Raw genomic sequence first — 19,898 nt, 5'->3', positions numbered from 1 at the left:
AATTTCTAAGTTTACTAACATTTCATCTATATTTTTTTTCGACGAGTTGTTCTTTTGTTTCCAACAAGAAAAAAAGTTATCTATGTTGTTTTTCTTATATTAATTTTTGTGTTTTATTTTATTTCTTAATTTATAATGTTATTTTTATTATTAGATAAATATTAACTTATATACTATTTTCTTTTTTAGGTTGTTCAATTTGTTTTTCTACAATAGATTTTCAATGTTTCATATTTCATTTATGTGAGACATCATTATATTTTCAAAATTTTGAAGATAATCATGACTTTATTCTATTATTTTTGACTCAACTCCATTACTTCTTCCCAATCAATACATACTGACATGCACCAAAAAAATAGTTTTCCTTCTCCCAATATTTGTTAAATAGCCTCTTTATGAAGTTTCATCCTTCTCCCAATGTTTGTTGAGTTTGACTGCTATTAAAAATGTTTGTTGTGTTTATGAATTTTTTTAATAAGTTTTAATTGATGAGTTTTGAATTTATTTTTGGTAAATGGTAAAGTTTATATCATATTTAACTCACTTTTTTGTAATATTTATATCTTATTTAATTTTATTTCATTTCTACTTATTTATATTTTTATTCATATTTGTTTATTTATTTATAAATTTTTAGATTGTTGAAAGAAATTATTGAAGAGAAATCATTGTTGTCAAAACAATATTTATTTAAAATCATTTTTTAAAATAATTTTTTATTATTGTCAAAACAAACAAAAAAAATTATTCGGAAAAAACTACATTGTTGATTAAAATATTTATTTATACGGGGAACAACTATACTATTGATTCAAATACTTCTATAAATAATATCATAACAAAATTATCTTTTATATATAGAAAAAAATATTACTATTATAAATGGAAACAATTTTACTATTAATCTAAATATTGAATAACAAAAAAATTTATCGATCATTTTTTTCAAATATGTGAAAACATTAAGGGAAAAAAAATACTATTGTTATAAACAAGAACAACTTTACTACTGATCTAACTTTAATACATGACAAAAAAATACTATTGTTATAAACAGGAAAAACTTTACTACTGATCTAACTTTATTACATGACAAATGATCATTTTTAATAAAAAGGAGTAACTTACTAATTCAACTTTAGTACGGGAAAAATGAAACCACTGATTCAAACATGTAGTTAGTCAATAAAATTTTATTGTTTTTTTTTCTCATATCGTAGAAATTATATGAAACAGAAAAAATGAAACAACTGATCCAAATATTGATATCATTTACATTTCATCTTCTAAATAAATAAAAAATAAATATTTTTTTTTTTATTTTACAATTTCATTTTTCTTTCATTTCATTTTTATTATATTTTTATTATGTATTAAAAACAAATTCGCGTCCCGTACCAGTACCCGTGCGTACGCACGGGTATCCTGCTAGTTTAACATAAATGATTAAAATGGCTAATGAAAGCGTTTTTAAGAGACTAAAATCTAACATTTATTAGATAAGCGAATATAGTGAAATCTAAAATTAACTTAAAAGCTTCAGCACTAATTAAGCCTAAAGCCTAAATTAAAAATCAGTTTAGTAATAAGTTTAAAAAATTCATGCCAGATATTAAAGATTTCACATAGTCCAAATTAATTTAATTTTTGAAAGAAATTAACGACAATGACTATTTTGGGTTAAGAGAATTATTTTTAAGTGATTAGTATGTAATATTTTTCTAGTTAAAAGATTAAAGCAAAATATTAAATTAAATTATCAACTAAAGAATACATTTAGCCTATTTAAAAGATTAACAATAGTTAAATTATGAAAATTTCTTCACCCACCTCCTAACCTTCTTGCCCACCCTTGGTGAATTTACCACACTACCCCTTGTTTCGGAAGTTCATTTCCGAAAAGGTACTTTTTTGTAAAAAAATGTGTTTTCGAAAATGTATCTCCGAAAACGTATTTTTTTTAATATAAAATATTGATTTCGGAGATGCATCTCCGAAATAAAGTTACTTTTCAGAAAATGTGGTATTTTCGAAAGTTCATCTCCGAACGCAACCCCCTTGAGGGAATTCGGAAATGAACCTCCGAATTTATGTCTGGACAGAAGAAAAATGAAAAACAACAACGATTCGCTTTATTTAATCGGGTGAAGATTACAACGATAATATTACTGAAAATTAAAGTTACATATTGTTGAACACGGGTAGGTGGGGATGAGTCAACATTTTGATAACGTCGTCCGCCGATCTTTGAAGTTTCGCGTCCAACTCGATCGGGCCTTTCGAAGAAAATCGGTCAAACGTTGTCCACAAAACCGCTAAATCTTCGTCGTTCTTGATCTCAAAAGGTGTGAACTTAATGCCTCCCTCGTCGTTAAGCGATGACGAGCGGTACTCGAGCTTGACAATCTTTCGATTCTCGGGATAGTGCAAAAGCGTGTTAAGCGACGGTATCAACTCCGCAAACGGCGTGTCGCGCGAGAAGCGAAATTGGAACGGCATCGAGTAGCCGGTTTCAAAGTAGACGAATGCTAGGTGGAGGTAGGTTTGTGTCATTTGTGTTTTGTGGTGTGAAGAGGATGAAGAAGAGTGTGTAGTATTTATAGACTTATTGGAGCATTGATGGCCCAACAAACCTTATCCTGCCTCAGGGGACCTTTCGGAAATGAACTTCCGAAAATTGGAGGCAGACATGTATATTTCGGAAGTTCATTTCCGAATTATGCAGAAACAGACATAAATTTTACATTTTGTTGATTGCTTAGTGTGTTGTGTAAATTGAACAAATGGAATTGACATTAAACATAAATTAGACAAAGATGACATAAAACATACTTATATTATATATGTATTGAATCGGTCCGATTTTACATGATAAACAACAATACATACAAAAATGGTCATTACAAACAAAAAACGAATAGGAACGAACTAAAATTCACCGAACCAATCGGTGGATCCTAAGTCCAAAATAGGCACGTTCTTCGACCGCTCTCTATTTTGCTCGCGCTCTTGGCTCATCATTTCTTCAAACTCCGCCATTCTTGAAACGAAAGGATCCGGCCAAGTCTCCACCTCATTTGAACGATGTGCGGTCCATTGACAACATGTAGCCGGTATAGGACACCCCGGTTTCAAAAACACTTGGACGAAGTGCCGCGATCGTAGATACCCGATGCATATGATCCGGCCCGACGAGTCCAATGGCGGTCGACTATGAAGTGGAAAGAAAGTCTCACTTAGTCCAAACCTCGTCAAATCGACGCATACAATATCATATGCACTTGCTATTAGATGACCCATATCGGGGAATGACATCCACTTCGAGACCGGAGCGATACTGGTAAGTGATGGAACAAAGGAGTCATGAATTTTTGCAAAGTTTTCTTGATTTTCATATAGTCGGCCGTATATGTCCCGATACAAAGTCAACTCCGCAAGAAGTTCCCGTCGGACTAAAGTGTGATTATTTTCCCCTTTACCGAGCAAACCCGCAACGGCCCGATATCCACAATTGCCGTCGCCTCCAACATCAACGATGTTATCGATATATTTTTGCATAAAAAGTGGCATCTCATCAATGTAGACAATGGGTGATTTTTTTATCGGCGGTGTGCGAGGTGGCTTCGAAATACGGGCACCTTTGTTACCACTACACTTGGACTTAGGTGTCTCATGAATTTCCGGGAACGATGCATCAACATGTTCAAAGTAGGAAGGAGATCGTTTTGTTGACGTGTCATCTTGTGTAATTTTGGACTTTTTCGGTGCACCTTTCGTCTTAACCGGTTGAGATGGCGGTTTCAAATCGGTGGTCTCCGGAAATGCGATCTTTTGCAATTGTTCTTTTATATGCATTTTTGTTGTGTCGTCCGCTTTAGCAAACTTCTCCATTATCACTTCCAACTCGTCGGAGATGGTGATTTTGGAGTCATTTTCTTTCGGCGGGTCAAAATCATCAAAACAAAGTTTCTTCCAATGGTCGGCTACCTCATCCATGCGTATGGGTGAATTCAACTTTTTCTTTTTTGCAAGTATACAAGCACATGGAAGGCCGTATGTCTTTCTAATGGTGCACCCACATAATGAACTATATGTCCCCGTGGTCTCCGACCGCTTAGCTTCATGAAACAAAAAATTCAAACCCGTTCGAGATATGTTGTAAATCAATTGGGAGAATAGAATTTGGCCCTTATACCGGTGTTCCATAACCGTCTTGCTCCGACCGAACGATGTTTGAATTTCATTGTGTTGATTTTGGAGCATTTGGTTGACGGTGTCCCATCCCCGACACAAATCTCCCTTGCTATCACCCAACCACCTCTTGAAGACCGCATGTGCGGATTCAACTCGGTTAGTCGTGGTGCAACCAAGATGTCTAACCCGATTTGTCCAAGCGCACATGACTTTTTCTCTAACTTTGTCAAGAATGGTGGATTCGACGTAATGACAAAAAGTCTTAATGGAACCACACAAAGACCTAAAGTGTACCAATTTCTCGGTATACACCTCTTCGGAGTATGCATCCAAAATTTCCCTCCATGCCGCCATTATCCTATCAACCACAACACCGGCTTTGACAACTTTACCATTTTCATCCGGCCTATCTTTTGTCCCAACCGCGGGTTTCAACTTGCTTCTCACGTTGCAAGTTATGTGATACCGGCAAAGTAAAGCGGTAGATGTCGGGAAGACGGTATCGACCTCATTCATCAAAGCATTGTCCTGATCGGTGACAATGACGTTTGGCATAACCTCTTGATCAACTAACAAAGACTTGCAAATTCCCAAGGCCCACGTAAAGTTGTCTTCTTTTTCACACTCCAAAAAAGCAAACCCCACCGAATAAGTCTTGTCCGTCGAGGTCACACCGACTATCTCTAGAAGCGGAAGCCTATATTTGTTTGTCTTGTACGTCGAATCCATGACTAGAACGGTTGGAAATGTGTTGAATAATTTGATACTTTCGGGATGAGTCCAAAAAATATCACGCACCGTAACTTTATCCTCGGAGGTTCGGAAGCTTGAAACATATTTGTTATCGATTAGTAGTTTCAAAAGTTGTTGCATTTCTGACCGAGGGCCCATATTCAATACTTTGAGATTGTGCCGTTCATTGTAAACTTGCTTGATATTTGAAACGCTATCCGGTTTCTTACGCTTCAAATCGGCAAGTATGTTGCGAGGCGCCACTTTGACTATCGTTAGGTCCGATATCACATTCCTCTCTTCGCGGGACAAACGACACGCCATTGGATGTCCGTGTAACTTGACATCCAAGGCATGATTATGAATTCCACAAATTACGGTTAACCGCCACAAATCATCAACCCTCCGAGTAGCACGCAACTTAAACGGACACCCGCACTTTCTCGATCCCGTGTCCTCGTGTTTTAGCACCCGGTTTGATTGTACATAACTACCACCCCGTTCGCAATTCAAAACAACGAAAGCTTTCCGCCTACTATTTCCGTTGTCTGACCTTAAAATAACAATTCCAAATCCATGTTTGTTAGCTTCCTTCCGAACCCAATCAATCAATTGTAAAATGTTGCCGAACATCGACCGCATTGATCATAGGAGTAACGTCAATAACCGGATCGTTATTACCGTTGACAATTTCCGGAACTAATACACCATCGTCTTGCACAATGTTGTCCGGATGCACCATACCTAACAAATGAATAAATTAGCAAAATTGGCCAAAACTGTTTTTTTTTAACTGCCAGGGCATATTTCGGAAGTTCATTTCCGAAATTTATTAGGTAATATATTTCGGAAATGAACTTCCGAACCATATCAGTTTCAGCATAAAATTATCAATCAATGTAATGAAATAGGGGATGAAATGAGTGATGTTTACCTGAAATTGTAGCTTTCTATGATCCCTTTAACGTGATCAACGGTTTGAAACTTGATTTTAGGGCGAAAAATGGATGGAGATTGATTGGGTTTTTGAGAGGGTTTTGAGAAGTTTAGGAGAAAAATGATGAAATAGTGAAGGAGGGAAATTTGTATATGCAAGAATATTTTCGAAAATGAACTTCCGGAAATATTCACGTTTTTAAATCTTTTTAACTTCGGAGATGCATCTCCGAAAACACCATTTTTTTGGTGTTTTCGGAGATGCATTTCCGAAGTTAAAAAAAATTCAAAAAAAAAAAATAACTTCGGAGATGAATCTCCGAAGCAGGGGCAGTTTTGGTTTTTCGCTGGGGGTGACCCCCATAGGGAGGTGGGTAAAGAAATTTTCTAAATTATTCCTATATTAAAGTCTTAACTCTATGTTCCTGAAAATGCAGAACAATCCATTCATTTTTATTTTCGTTCAACTTGAAAAAGTGTCTCATATTCAAAAACCATTGGTTAAATAAGACATAGATCTTTTCAAATCCCTATTTTTGTTGAAGAATTTGAAATAAAATTCAAATCTAAATTTTTTTCATTTTTTCAATGTTTTGCACTTGTTAAAATAAAACCCAAATCTGAATAGTTGGCATGTTCGCAGAAGAGAAGTTTTAAATAATTGAAGGTTAGAGTTGTTTCAAAAGAGTTAGATCGATGTACACATGATGTTGTTTGTTGTTGATGTTAATTTTTTTCTTCAAAACTAGCAAAATACCGGTGCGTCCGCACGGGTAAATTTATTTGATACTATATAGATTCTATTTAAATATGTATGTAAATTTAAAATGAGTTATTTAATTATAAAATGAATAATAATAATATAAATTCAATTTTGACATTTGAAAATAAAAACTTTGTATCTCAAATAAAGACAATTGTTAATCAAAATAAAATATGTATTTTACTGATAGTGGCCCGTGAAAAAATTAGAAATTTTGACATTCAAAAATAAAAATTTGTGTCTAGAATAAAGATAATTGTTAATTAAAATAAAATAAAGATTTTGCTCATAGTGATCTTTAAAAAAAAATAGAAATTTTGACATTTTAAAAATAAGAATTTTATGTCTCAAATAAAGATATTAATTAAAATGAAATAGATATTTTACTGAGAGTGACCCGTGAGAAAAATAAAAAATTTTACATTTAAAAATTTTGTGTCTCAAATAAAGATAATTGGTAGTTAAAATAAAATATGTATTTTGCTAATAGTGGTCCGTGAGAAAAATAAAAAATTTGACATTTTAAAATAGGAATTTTCTGTATCAAATAAAGACAATAAAATTGGTATTTTGCTCATAGTGGCTCGTGTGAAAATAAAAATTTTGGCATTTGAAATTTTATTTTTTAATAATGATAAAATAATTAGGTTTTCGGTTAAGTAGATTTTTATGTGTAGCTATTCATTCAATTTATTTATGCTTAGAAAAATAAAAAGGGAAAGAGAAAATGGAAAGAGAAAAATTAAAATGAAAGTGAAAAAGTGTATGAAAGAAAAATAGTAAGTGAAAGAGTGATAAGTGGGGTCAGAAAAGTAAAAGTTGAAAAAGTATCAAATAAGAAATTGACACTTGGTAGCATTTGAATAAAAAGTAAGGTGAATTAATTGAAAGATTATGTTTTTACTATTTTAACCTTTTGTAAATGTAAAAATTTTAAAGTGAAAGGGTATTATTGGTAGTTTGCAGGCATATTCTTTTAATGGATAGATAGTTGATAGTTGATGTCTTTTGTGGATTAAGATGCATCGTCAATAAAATTAGATCAATAAAATATTCTACTTTTTGTGTTCGATAAATAGTTATATAGTGGCTATGATCAATTTTTTTTCTTGTGTTATGAGTTTTTTTTGTAATATTGAGGGAGAGAGTGAGAGACAAAGAGAGGATTTATATATTAGTTTTTATTTATTTTCAAACTTGTTTTATTTTCCGTTTTTATTAGATTTTTTTTATGCATTGTTAATGAATAAGATGAGCATGAGGAACATTAATAAAATATTAATAATTTCAACCAATATTATTAGTATTAATTGGAAAGTAATTTGTTTAACATTAATAAAATACTATTAATTTTAAAAATATTATTATTAATATAAACATTATTAATTATAATAAAATATTATTATTAATTGAAAAATAATTTGTTATCATTTTTTTTTGAAACAAATAGAATATATTACATCAAAAAAACAGTTATGTACAATGGTGATCCTTAGATCCAACCTATCAACAAGACCTATTACATCATCAAAAGAGCCAAATGATTTCTAAGCTTCTTAAAAAGCCAACTTCTATAAACAATATTGTCTATGATACTTTTCACTATATTTATGTTTATACTAATTGCAAAAAAAATATACTATTTCTTCTATTCCATATACCATATACACTTTCGGAAAAAGCCATTCTCAAAAGGCAAGCCTTCCAGCCTTTCTTATTTGCTTCCTTTGTCACCCATTCAATTTCTCAGCCCAAGGAAGAGGTCGATGATCCTTGTCAATTCACTGCAAAACTTGGCACCACACCTCCTTATTCTCCCTGCACTCAAAAAATAGATGGGCAATAGTTTCATCAGTTGTCTTACAAATACTGCAAACACTATCCGTAATCAGATTGAATCTCATGAGCCTATCCTTAGTCGCAAGTTTCTCATGACACAACATCCAAGTAATAAAATTTGTCCTGGGTCTAGCCAAATTTCTATGGAAAATACTCCTCCAATCCACCAAATTCTCATGATCAGTCATGGTTGCATACATCAGCTTCATCTTGAATCTATTCTGGCTCAGCATTCTATCCTACAATTGTGAATGTTGCTGCAATTCTTCTCTAGTATCCATGATCCACTTCATCACCCAAGAGCTATTCTGACTGATTTTAGCCTCCATCACATTACATCTTTTCAAATAGTACATGTGGATCCACTTGACCCACAAGTTATCAGTCTTCCTACAGAGGTTCCAGAGACATTTGATCATAGCAATTTTATTCCACATATAGAGATCCAGCAAACCTTGGCCACCCTGTACTCTGGGCCTGCAAACAGTGCTCCAAGCCACAGGGCTCTTTCTACCAGGACAATACTATCATTCCAGACAAACATCCTGCACAAACTACTAATTTTCTTGATGACAAACTGTGGTATTGGGAGACACTGCATCCAATACTGAGTGATTTCCAAATTCACACTTTTAACAAGCATAATTATGCCATAATAGCTAAGGAGTCTAGATGTCCAATGAGTTATCCTATACATAATTTTATCTATTAAAGGCATATAGTGATTGATGTTTAACCTCTTATTAGTGATAGGAATACCTAGGTACCTCATAGGCAACTGCCCTTCAGTGAAGCTAGTAGCCCCAATCACCTGCTCCTTGTCCATTCTGTCCATGCCACCACAAAAAACCTTGCACTTCTTAGGGTTGACCACTAGCCCTGTGGACTCAGAGAAAGTCTAAACAGTCTTCAGAAGCAGTTGCACTGAAATAACATCTCTCCTGCATAATAAGAGAATGTCATTGGCAAAGGTGAGGTTGGTTATACCAACTTTCTCACACTTTGAGTGGAATTTAAAAGCAGGATCAGTATACATCTTCCTCAGCAATCTATCAAGATAATCCATCATGATCACAAACAACAAGGGGGAAATCGGATCCCCTTGCCTTAACCCTCTCCTAGCCTGCATAATATCAGTGGTGTGCCCGTTGATGTTAAACTCATAGGAAACATTGATAACATCAATATTGATCCATTGGGTGAACATATGAGGCATTCCTACTTCATGCAGAACAGTTTCAAGAGGATTCCAATCCACCATGTCATATGCTTTTTGCAAGTCCAGCTGTAGCATACACCTTGGTGGTCCACCTTTCCTAGTATATCCTTTCAGGAGTTCATAAGCCAACATAACATGGTTATGAATCACTTCCCCAGGAATAAAAGCTGATTGGTTGAGACTGACAATGTTAGGCAAGACAGTTCCTAATCTTTTTGTCATGATTTTAGAAATTATCTTATAGACAGTTGAGCAGCCTGCTATTGGTCTATAATCTCTAGCATGTTTAGCTTCACTAGTCTTGGGGATCAGGGTCACACTAGTTATAGTAAAATTTCTAAGAATCCTGCCCTATGAGAAAAATTCCTCAATGGTTGCAGTTACATCCCTGTTGACAGTATTCCAGCAAACTTTGAAAAATTTGGAGCCATATCCATCAATCCCAGGTGATTTCAAATCTCCAATACCACTAAGAGCCTCCTTGATCTCCTTTATAGTGACTCTGCTGACCAGGAAATTGCATTGATTCTTGTCCAACTGGTTACCTCTTCTCATAGCATCTATATCAATGTGAGTAGTTCTTTGAGTAGTTGTGCCCATCAGATTTCTATACAGACTTAAGAATTCAGTTTCAATATCCTTCTGATTAGTAAGTATACTGCCATCATCCCTCTATAAGAATTGAATACTCTTGTTATTACCCCTGGACTTAAGATAGGCATGAAAGTAGGCATTATTTTCATCCCCCATCTTAATCCCATCAATCTTAGTTCTTTGCATCAGGTTCTCAGCTAACATGTCATTCCACTTGATAAGCTCTTCAGTGTGTGGTGTCGTTTTTTTTACCTCCCCGTTTCACTTAGGAGGACGGCACGCTAGACCCTTCACGCGGAATTTGGAAGGAGAATGCCCCCGGGACGGGATGAATTTTGTTTCAATTCTTCCTACGATATTACACGAACTTTTTAATTATCCTACGAGTAGGAAAGGGGAAAAATATCTCAAATAAACCCTAGGAGTTTGCTAAGTGTGGGGATTCACCTAGACTAGAAATTCTGGAGTCCGGGAGGTCGGTTATACATAGGGAAGAGTTTAAGCACCCTACATATCCGTAGTACTTTACGGGAACCTTCTCTGTGTCTATGTGTTTGTGTTTGTTGCTTAATGATTGGGAAAGTTTCTCCTTTGTGTTAGGAGAGAGAATTGAATTGTTTTGAAAGACAGACTGACTGACTATTTTTGGTATTTTATTAGCTCGCTGAGATTCCTTGTGAACCTCATGCCTACATATCCCTAATGGAAGTCAGAGCTTTTTGTAGTTCGGGGAACTAATTAGGGAAATTAATTATTTTTGGTGCCTTGCTTGAAGCTCAAGGTTGAAGCTTGAATTAAATATCTGTTTACAGTAAAGAGACATGAAGTCATCTTTATAGAGAGGTATTTCTACTATTCCACCATAAACATTAAAAAGTGACAGAAAAGCTACAAATGTTTCATTAAGAGAGGGAGCCTACTTGGTTGATCAAGTATGACAACCACATGCCTCTTGAATGAAAGATTCTCGACCAAATTAGGGAAAGTTGTACAAGTCTGGGATGTAGCCAGAGCATGTCTTTCACGAGTCCTAATGAGAGAATGTTTGAAATGATTGTTTGTTTGTGGTGAGATAGGAGAAATATCTTCTTATAAAGATAAGCTATGTCTATCTACTGTTTGAAAGATTTGATTTTTAGCTGGCTTAAATGAGGCCCAAGCTTGAGGCTTTTTTATTGTTATTATTGACTCTGGGAGATGACTCCACTGGGAATTGACTTTTGAATGATTTGTGTTCTGTACGAAACCCATAATTAAGGCTGACTTTAGTTGGAAAGTGTTTTATTTGTTTTATGATTGAAAGGGTCTCTTTTTTTTAGTGTTCTGTACAAAGCCCAGAATTGTGGCTGACTCTACCTAGGGAGGCTCTATTTTGTGCCTTGTATGAAGCCCAAGGTTGTGGATAACTCTAGCTAGGGAAGTAATTGTTTTCTGCCTTGTATGAAGCCCAAGGTTGTGGCGGACTCTTAAATAAACTGAGTATGGATGACTCTATGGGGAAAAGATCCTAAAGGGTATAAATCTTTTGACACAGGAAATGTGGTTTACCTGCCTTGTACAAAGCCCAAGGTTGTGGCTGACTCTCTAGGGGAATACCTATGAGTAGGATTTTGACTCTAAGAGGAGTATGTGCCTTGTACAAAGCCCGAGGTTGAGGCTGACTGTTAAAAATGAAGAAAGATCTACCAGTGTGGGATCTTTGACTCAGAGGGGATTTTTGACTCTGTTAAGGATTGTGCTTTTGTTAAACAGGAAATGATGAATGAAAGACCTAAGTTTTAAGATTGACTCTACTGGTGACCTTTTGAATGGTTGACCTAAAGTAGACTCTACCGGGGAATTTGTCTTTAAAAGCTTAATTTTGGAAGCTAACCCTTTCTAGGGAATTATGACTTTAGAGGACTGATTTTGGAGGCTAACCCTTTCTAGGGGTTTTGACTCAGCTGGTGAGATTATATTTTGAGAGTTTAATTTTTGGAAGCTAACCCTTTCCAGGGAAATTGGATTTAAAGGAGTGATTTTGGAGGCTGACCCTTTCCAGGGTTTTTTGAAAAAATGAAGGAAAGAATGGAGGCTGACCCTTTCCAGGGGATTTTATGGCAGAAAGATTATTTGAAACTTCTTGTTTAGAGCCCAAGATTAAGGCTGACACTGACTAAGGATAGACAACTATGGATCCTAGACTCTGCTAAGGAAAATTAATGAAGATAAGGGTGACAGAGACTGTCCATGTCTCTCATTCCAAAAGGTGTACTCAATGTGAGATTGAGACATTCTTAACTTGTTTAAAGTCTGGTTTAAAGAGTAGAAGAAGCTCACCAGGGTAGGCTAAAAGGTGACTAAAGACCTGTTCCTATGTTTATAAGAAACGTGATGGGTCCTTGTATACAAGCTCAAGAGGAAGCTGGGAATGCTTTTAAGAAGCCTGTGGGTCCTTGTACAAAGCCCAAGAGGAGGCTAATCGAGGGTCATCGAGGGTCCTTGTTATTGCACAAGAGAAAGCTATGTGGTTTTGAACTTATTTTGGCTCTAAGCAAATGGGTAAGAGGTTTCACCGGGAATAATTCCTCTTGGGTGGATGTGTCCTATTTTGGGTTCTAATGCTTTTTCAAGATGTTTCACCGGGAATAATTCATCTTGAGGGTTTGAACTAAAGATCTCTAATTAGGAAAGAGCCTTCACCGGGAAGACATTCTCAATCCTAGGTCATAGTCCTATAATATATATATATATATATAGTTTAACTGTCCTAGGGTTTACACTCAGACATAGTTCTAAACAATATATAAACAGTTTATACTTGACAGTAATTTAAATAAAGACTGTAAATTGAAATCTTGTAAAGTCTAACCAGGATGGAGTGGAGGCCTTTGAAGATGTATATACAAAGCCTCACCAGCAATTTTGTTTATTGATAACAGTTGAATATTTATGATAAACAGTTAAAGGTTTTTGAAAACAGAAGAAGTGAGGATGGACATAGGTCACATAGGTATCTGAAGAGTTTCACCGGGAATAATGCCCTTCAAATACGAGAAGAAAGTTTTGAAAACAGAAAGCAGATTTTGTAAATACAGTTTTGAAAACAAACTAAGAAGAGAAAAAGATGTTGGGACTTACACTCTATTAGAGGCCCGGAAAGATTTATTTACTGTTTATAAGAAATAGTTGAGGAGATACAAGGTTTTGTTGTCTGAAAACCTGGATCGTCCGTTTGATCGGAGACTGAAAATAACTTTGAAAATTGACAAAGAAATCAACTTAACTAAAGTAAAGATGAAATATATTTATTTATAACCTAAATAATTAGGGTTTTATCACAAATATATTTATAAGAGATTAGATTTTTGAGAATCAAGTAAAAAATATATTTTTCAAGTATTAAAACATACTTAGAGATATATGATTTTAAACCTAATTAAAACATATTAAAAATAATATATTTTTATGATTCTTTGATATATTTTCAAAATAGATATATTAAATAAGAAGTGTGTGAAAAATAAAGTGAAAATGACTTAATTTGATAGGTGAATTAATTGTGTGAAGTTGTGAAGAAAATGAAGGAAATTAGTGATAAAAAATAAGGGTTGTCTCTACCAAGGCTTGAACCCACGCCCTTATGGTCACACATTCAAAATAATACCACTGGGCCAAGCCTCAGTTGGTGACTATAACACACGCGCAGTTGGTTTTGTTTCAAAACGAGTTAGAAATGCTTGAAAAATAAAAGAATCAAAAAGTCTGGGGCGAGGGGGATTCGAACCCCAGACTAGAGGCATGAGGAGACTAAGAGCGTATGTGAGGCCACTAGGGCAAACGATGAATTTTTTTATTAAACGGATTCAACTAAATATATTTTAAACCTAAACCCTGATATTCAAAAGAATGACGCCATCACCATCTTCGTCTTCAACCTCCAGCTCAAACATTTTTTGAATTTCTGAACTCTCTTAATTCTCAACCATTTGCAAAGATGTAAACATCAAACTTGTTCTAAATTCTCTCACGGTTTCAAATATGTAACTAACATAAGCTATAATTTACTATAACTAATGAATTATATAAAAGACGTGAAGAACCCTAAAAATTGAAAATGAAATTAAATGGCTATACTGTAAGATAAATATATGATGATAGAGGGTTTTCAATCCTCTGATGATGCTGAATGAAATGGTGTTGAGATATATCAAGAAGAATACTTAAATATGAGTGTTAGAGTTTGAAAAAATACCTCTGAAAATGGAGGTCGATGGCTATGGTGGAGACCTTCTGGCTATGGCTAAATGATCCTGAAAGCTTCCTGGGGACTCAGTGATGCTAGCTGAATGCTTATTGTAACTTGAATGCTTCAGAATTTTCCTGCTCAACTCCTTCAATTTGAGCTTCAAGTGAACATGGAGGTTGAGGATTTTGAACTTACAGATGAGCTGCGACCATCTGGATAACTTCACCACACCCTAAGGAACCTGTTTGGATGCTTGGACTTGCTTGACACCTTCTGAATTGCTCTATGGACCTCCAAATGCACGAGCTTCAAAATGAAAGCAACAATGGTGTTTCCCCACTTACAGAAGTGATCTAGATGCTTGGATCAACTCCAATTAACCTCATTAATATGTTAGAAGGCTTACTTTCAAAAGAAAAGCTCTAGTTTGAAGAATTTGATTCTTCTTGCCAAAGAACTTTTGAAAACTATAAGCAAGAGGGAGAAATGGAGAAAGCAAGAAGTTATGGTTGCTTTGGTGTGCTGAATACTGAGGATGAAACTTCTATATATAGGCAAAGAGCTCAGTACAATTGAAGAGAGTGAGCTTGCTTAGTGAGGTTAACTTGATTTCTTGGTTATGAAGGAATTCAAAGAAATATCCAAAATGCAATGATGACAATTTGATTCCTCTTGATCCCAAGCCCTAGCCCTCGATTTAATCTGATCTTTAGGGATGATTTCTGATGCAGAGAAGCCTCTAATTGGCTTAGGAGAAGATTCCTTGATGATTCGCCAATATTCCATTTTGTAATGATTACTTAATCACATGGCATTGAATTCTTGCAACTTGGCCAAAATTGATGAAATAATGCATTTGATTCCTCTAAATCCTTTCTGATATATCATGTACAAGGATGCATCAATTGGTGTAGGCATTGGTACAAAGTTTGCAAAAACTCAAATGTGGACATGACCTATAATTTTCTTTTATGTGGCCAACTTTGAACAAGCATAACTCCTAGCTCAAAATGAATTTGGAGAAGGTTGAGCATAATTTGGAAATCCCTTAACATGTACTTCAATTCATTAGTTTGGAGTTTCTTCAAAATCAATTGGGAAATTTATGAAAAATGGGCCTAAAGTTGGAAGAAAACTAGGTCAAAAAACACTTAGAATTTTTTTCTAAGTTTTTATGACCTATAACTTCCAAATCTCAAATCTCGTAAATGATTGATTTCTTGAAAAAAGTTGCATTGTAAGATGTTGTTTTATTTTGCAAGATCTACAACTTTCATTTTGGGAGATTTTTGAGTGTGTAAGTAAAATTTTGAGTTCCCAAAATGCCCTTAAAACCCTAATTTCTGACTTTTGTTGACTTTTTGATCCTTGATGAATTTTCTTGAATTTATTTTGCCAAATGACTTCAATAATCATATATTGATGATATTGATCCTTAAAAGTCATGGTTTGACCAAAAATCCCAAGAGTCAAAGGTGATCTTGTACAGTTGACTTTTTCTAGATGAAGTGAAATCTTGGACTTTTGTGTTGAATCAAGCTCTCCTCCTCAAATGAGTGACGTGGATGGATTATATTGAGGTAATAGAAGTTCTTGAGTTATGTTTTAAATGGTGGATCCATGTCCTGATTAAAAGTCAACTGTGCAAGTGAATTAGGTCTGAAACCCTAATTGTTGACCAGATGAAATTGATGACTGTAGATCTTGAATTGAAGTGTAATGCCCTATGGATATTGTCATATGGGTCATTTGAAGATGATTGAAGCCTTTGAGTGATGCCCTGGAGCTTTTTAGGGTTTCCCAAATGTGGTCCCTGATTGCAGTCCTTGATGGGCTCAAAACCCTAGATTGGTGAACTAAGCAAACCTGAGTCTTGATGACTGGTGTCTAATCAATCATATGTGAATAAATGAATCATTTGAGCCTTGTGATTGCATCATAGATTAATCCCATACTGACTGGTCCTTGGCCTGAACTCTTTTGTTCTTGCACATCTCCAGTTGAGTGACAAGTGACTACCCTGAGTACTTGTCTTGGGTTAATGAAAAACCTGGAAGTGTAACATCTCAGGGGGGGTCAAAATTAGGGTATGATAGTGTGCTCTCTAAGTTTATCTATATTGTTATCATCCATCTGATGGTTACTTAAATCCTCCTGGGCCTTCTCAAGATTAATTCTAGTATTATCAATCTCCTTCTACAAATCAGACACAGGTCTATTAAGAGCTCTTAAAACAGGTTGCAACCTCATTAATTTCTTCCAAAGGATCTCCACAGGCTTGCCATACATAGGCATGTTCCAGCTCTCCTTCATTGCATCTTGAAAACCTTCAATACTAGTCCAGCTATTATTAAATCTAAAAGGTCTTTTCCTCAATCTAGGAGTACCAGGATCACTCAAATATAAGACTGCATGATCAGAAATGTGGGGGGACAAAACATTCAAATTGAGACTGCCATTGTCCTGAAACCACTCAGTGTTTGCTATGAGCCTATCAATTCTGGAGTATATAGGGTTTGCACTTTGTTTATTACTCCAGGTGAAATGATTTCCTTTACTATCCATTTCACACAGCCCAGTAGCACCCAACATATCATTATAGTCTTATAATTTGTTTAACATTAGTAATATGTATAAATGATTTTAATTTAAATTTGGTCTAGGTGACTAAGACACTTCATCATTATTAATGTCATGTCACTGAAAATTGATTCCAAATTTATAAGGGGACTAAAATTTTGAAAAAAACCTTTTAAAAATTTTTCTAAATTCTAGATTTTAAATTAAAAAATCAAAAATTATAAAAATAGAGGGACCAAATTGAAATTAAGCCAAAAGTTAATTTTTTTTTATAAGAAATAGTGATAGACACCGAGCTCTTGAGCTAAAGGTGTTTGTCCTATGGTAAAATATTAACAGAATATAAAAATCTATTGTTAGTCACGCACAAGGTCGGTCCTGATTTTTTAGAGGCGCAAGACTAATAATAAAAATTGACCCTAAACAATTAATTTTGAATTTTGACCATATAATAATTTTTAAATATTATTTAAATTTCACATTAACCTAATTAAAAAATGATTATATATATAAATATAAAAGCGTATATGGAAAAATCCCTATCATTTATAAAGAAAATCAATTAATTAAACATTTTCTGCAATGTCAAAAACATAATGTTGTAATTAATTAAAAAAAATTATAGTCGTATTTTTTACCCTTTTTTAAATGTCTACAATTTCCAGTGTCTGGTATTTTTGACCCTTTTTTAAATGCATTTGCCTTGTTCGAACACACAAGTAGCTGTTTTTGGAGAAAACACGCTGCGCAGGTGTTACAATTCATTTATGTCTACAATATGTGAAGTATATATAATAACGAATTTTGAAAAAATGAAGAAGTAAAATGAAGAAATTTCACTATTTAATTGAAAATATATTAAGACTAATTGAAATAAAATGAAGAAATTTCACTATTTAATTGAAAATATATTAAGACTAATTGAAATAAAATGAAGAAATTTCACTATTTAATTGAAAATATATTAAGACTAATTAAAATAAAACGAGAGGTACATGTGATTATAATTAAAGGGTATACATAAACACCATAATACATTCAAAGAAACAGAAACAACGAAATCTAGAGATAATATAAATAAGGTTGTATGCTCAATCAACGTGTTGGGCCACGCATGAGCACTCGTAAGGAGATGCGCAATAACCATCTAAAAGATGTTGAAAAAGACAAAACAATTTGCATTTTTTCTCGATGCATCGAATTCCTGTTAAGTTTGCCATCATCTCTGCAATCATCCATCAGTTAGATATTATGATTAACACTCAAATATTTAGAAGCTTTTAAAAATGTTTGTCTTTCAAAACTATTGATAAAATAAAAATAACACTGGTTAATTTTGAAAAGGAGGAGTAAGACTTACCATAAGGAAGGAGAATAAGCAAACTAAAAAACAATGGAATGTGTGCCTTATTCATGATTACTACAAGCTTAGTACAACAATCAGTTATCTATTTATAAAGGTGGAGAGTGTAAATACTTAAATCTATGTTTTATTTTAAAATCTTGGCTTTTAACTTCATCTCGTAGTTGATGTTCCTTCGGTTATGAAATTAGTTACAAGTAATTTATTAGAATTCACCAAACACCTAAAATATATGTACCTCTTATACACACCATCTTAAATATATTCCATGAATATAAGAATTAAGTAGAGGTACACATATTCAAAAAGAATTTAAAAACATATGCACCCTTCTACAACATCTTACATATGCTCCATGAATATAAGAATTAATTAGAGGTACACATACTTAAAAAAAAAAAATTTAAACAAAAAATATATGCACCCCTTCTACACCATCTTACATATGTTTCATGAATATAAGAATTAATTAGTTGAATACTTGCTTGCACAAAAAAATCGTTTAAAAATATAAAGTTTATAAGATAATGAAATAAACTTTATTTTTTTAACAATTTAAAAAAATTTAATGGGAAAATGGATTTAGAATGAGTGTCATAAATACATTGACGAAACAACAAAACAGGAAGTAAACAACACCAAAAAAACAACCACAACAAAAACATGAAACAAAGAACCAAGAGAAAAGCACCCCAAAATTAAACACCAATCTATCGCGACGAAAAAATTAAGATTAAACTATTGATTAACTTAATTCGTAAAAGTAAGAGTCGTCACCGAACTTTATTGTTTCCAAAGAAAAGGAAAAATATTCATAAAATCCAACAAAAGAAAAGATCTTGAAACGAGAGTTGGTTATACAAGGGGAAGGTATTTGCACCCCTCCACTCCATGGTACTCCACGAGAACCTTTTGAAAATTTGCATTTTTAAACTAAAGATTAAAGTTTGCAGAGGATGAATCAGATGGGAAAAGAATTATATATGTTTATTTTTTTGTGCTCGGCAAGACGTCGCATTTTGTGTTTCATGCCCCTTTTGTGCAACAGGGAAAATAGAGCATTTGTGCTTCTGCTAAAAAAGAAAACACATAGGTTTGTTTTGTTTGATTATAATGGAAAAGACATTTCGTCACATTCGAGTGATAAACACCAATTGCCGTCCACAAGTATGAGGGAGTGTGTATTTGCATCATCTTGATATGGAGAGCTTTACTTAAATTTAATCAATGAGCATGTCTCACATTCAAGTAGAAAATACCAATATCTACAACCTCAACTTTTATGGGCTTAGGGTTTGCATAACTGTAAGAATTTGAACTTATGCTCTTCCTTTCTGAAAAGGTTTTAAATAAAGTACACAAAGGCACAGAAAAAAAGTTTGACGATGTTTATATTTTTTATGTTTTTTTTGAAAGAGTTTGAATATGCTTAAGTATCTTAGCATTT

The 19,898-nt window shown here is 33.9% G+C and overlaps 1 long non-coding RNA gene across 1 annotated transcript; it reads right to left on the bottom strand.

Moving 5' to 3' along the window:
- Nucleotides 1-18,009: 18,009 nt before the first annotated feature.
- LOC131655435 (uncharacterized) lies at nucleotides 18,010-18,742 on the bottom strand. Its single transcript, XR_009299757.1, has 2 exons — nucleotides 18,449-18,742; nucleotides 18,010-18,313 (listed from the first exon to the last, which is right to left on the bottom strand). It is a non-coding gene; the product is annotated as an uncharacterized LOC131655435 (long non-coding RNA).
- Between the last annotated feature and the right edge of the window lie 1,156 nt (nucleotides 18,743-19,898).

Source organism: Vicia villosa, linkage group LG3, assembly GCF_029867415.1.
Source record: "Vicia villosa cultivar HV-30 ecotype Madison, WI linkage group LG3, Vvil1.0, whole genome shotgun sequence".
In the NCBI taxonomy this organism is placed as follows: Eukaryota; Viridiplantae; Streptophyta; class Magnoliopsida; order Fabales; family Fabaceae; genus Vicia; species Vicia villosa.
Note: the sequence above shows the minus strand (reverse complement) of the source record. Positions and strands in the feature narration are given on the sequence as shown.